We start from the raw sequence: 2,502 nt of genomic DNA on the forward strand, positions 1-2,502 counted from the left end.
GTTGGTGGGTGGTGTGGGTGGGGTGGGGGGTGGGAAATGGAATGGCGGAACTCATTCCTCACTGTACATCTTAATAAATGGGGGCATCTGTTAAGGTCTCTTGTTTGGGCTTGTTTCCTGATTTCTAGCCCAAGGCACAGGCTCCTCTGTAATCTGCATGCTTTCCAGTGTTTGTACAACCCATTGGTGGCTTCTCTCCTCTCACCACTTCCAGCCTGGGCAAGGCTGACCATCAGCAGTTACTACAAGGATTACCCTAAACCCAAACCTCTGTTTTCAGCTTAGGCAACCTGCTGCATTAGTTTCTGACTGCCACTAAACAAGCTGCCAGAATAAATCCCTCACCTTTCACAGAAAATGTCCCTGCTCACTAAGCAGCTTTCCTTCCTCTTAGCCTGAGGCAAAGATCTTGTGTTTTCCTCTCTAGTCCTGGTGTTCTTCCTCCCCTCCTTGCTGAAAATGCACATATGGGAGATAACAAGAATCCCATCACCTCCCCAGTGCCCGAGCCAGCAGGATTCCTAATCCCTCTGAAGCTGCTGGGGAAGCTGGAGCCTGACAGAGACTGTCCACTCCTGGCCTCACCCAAACACTGCAGACATGACTAACTATCCCCACCGCAGACACCTCCCTGTCCCAGCCCTCCGCTCAACTGGAACCAGCTCCGCAAACGACCTCCCACTCCTGTGCCTTTGCCATCATCTCATTGACATGAGCCCACCCTTGTGTCGGTGCTTTACCCCTTTGCTTTGAGTTGGGCCATCCTCTCTCTCCCTTTTTCTTGTTCTCACATGGTTCTTAATCATCTCAAACTGCCCGTTTTCATCTGCGTGATACAGGAGGACCTAGAAACACAGGCTATAAATCCTTCAACGGAAAGTAATTTTCACTCTGCATATGTGTCCGTGTGAGCTTGTTTGCACGTTTTTTCCTTCCCCTCTGTAAGGAACACAGCTGTTACTTTCAGATCAGCTCTGAAGTGGCTAATATTTTAAATATTGATTATTAGAAGATAAAAAAGAAGCCAGTCTGGGTACATCAACTCTACGGAGGCTTCTCACACGGTTACATTTTAAGGTTTCCATACAGCTATGTGTGCAAACATATGGCTCTGAGACAGCTCTGCCTTTTTTTCTGAAGACCTCAAGATGCTCTAGAGATACAAAGGGTCATCCCGTGAGGTGCTGCCTCCTTTGACCCTGCTCCAGCACAGCATTTATGCACATGCTTAACTTTAAGCACATGCAGAGGGACTTTCTGAAAGCGGCGGGGCCAGCTCGCATGCCTGGTGAGAAACACATGCTTGAAGAGCTCGGCTGGACTGGGGCCAGAGAGCCCAGTGCGTGTGAGGATGGAGACGTAATTAATTCAGGCTCACAATGCCCCTTTGAGGAACGTATTGCTGTGAGAGCTGCTTGAAACATGGAAATGCCATTCCATGAGGAATTCTGTGATTTGAATTTTTTTTTTTTTTTTGCTAAGGGCAAAGGGGATGCGTGAGTGCAGCTTTAAATGAAATGAAAGCCTCGTTCAAAGCTTTAAAATAATAGAAATGATTTAAATATGTTCCCCCTCCTTCCTGTCCCCTGCCGCCTTCTCTTTGTCCTTAACAAAAGATTAAAAAGAAATAACAATGGTTGTTACAATGGAAATAACCCGGGTGTAATGTAAAACCCTTGACCATCCCTAACTGTTCTGAACCTGTAGGACTAAACTAGAATTTTGTCAACATATCATCCCTTTCACGCCCTGTATTTACATCACAGGGAACTTAGAGGATGATTTGTGGAAAATAAAGAGAAAAAAAGGTGCAGGGATGAGGCAGACGTGGCTGCCAGAACAGGGAGAGAGTGCAACCAGCATGGCTGGGACTCAGAGTCTTCCCATTAGTGTGGCCACATATCTTCATTTCTCCTGGAAACACAACTACAGTGGTCCAAAAGTGTGTGGGGAGCTTAGCTCTAGGTAACAGGGCAGCTGTTTCTGACAGCACCACAAAGAAAGTAAGTTCGACACGCATTCACAACCCTTACTGACCAGCAGTGGGATAAGTTGGATGTTTTAATTAAGTACATGCATTCGTGTCTACCGAATCGTGGCTTCTGCCAGGATTTAAGCCAGAAACAACTGAAGTCTTTAGATTTCCCCTGCCTTCACCCTGTGGGACATCAGGTAACATATCTGGATGATTTGGCTCAAGCCTTCCAACAGCTCCATTCCTTTCAGCTGGCCTGCTCCTGCGTGCCAGCTCCTTGCAGTCAGCTGTGCCAAGGTTCAGCTAGGGTGGCTGGTAAGAATGGAACTAAGAAGAAAAGAAAATATTCAGATGAGATGCAGGAGAGCCAGGCTCTGTTCAGAGCTCTACCACAGCATTCCTGAGCAACTACGGGCAGTTCATGCTGTTGCTCTAGGTGTTAGGTCTGCATGTGAGTGCTGCAAGGTGACGAGCAAGGCAGAAGAGCCGGGAATTATTGATAATGCAAGGCAAGGACAGAGCCAGCA

This window comes from Buceros rhinoceros, unplaced genomic scaffold, assembly GCF_000710305.1.
Source record: "Buceros rhinoceros silvestris isolate BGI_N320 unplaced genomic scaffold, ASM71030v1 scaffold8742, whole genome shotgun sequence".
NCBI classification, from domain to species: Eukaryota; Metazoa; Chordata; class Aves; order Bucerotiformes; family Bucerotidae; genus Buceros; species Buceros rhinoceros.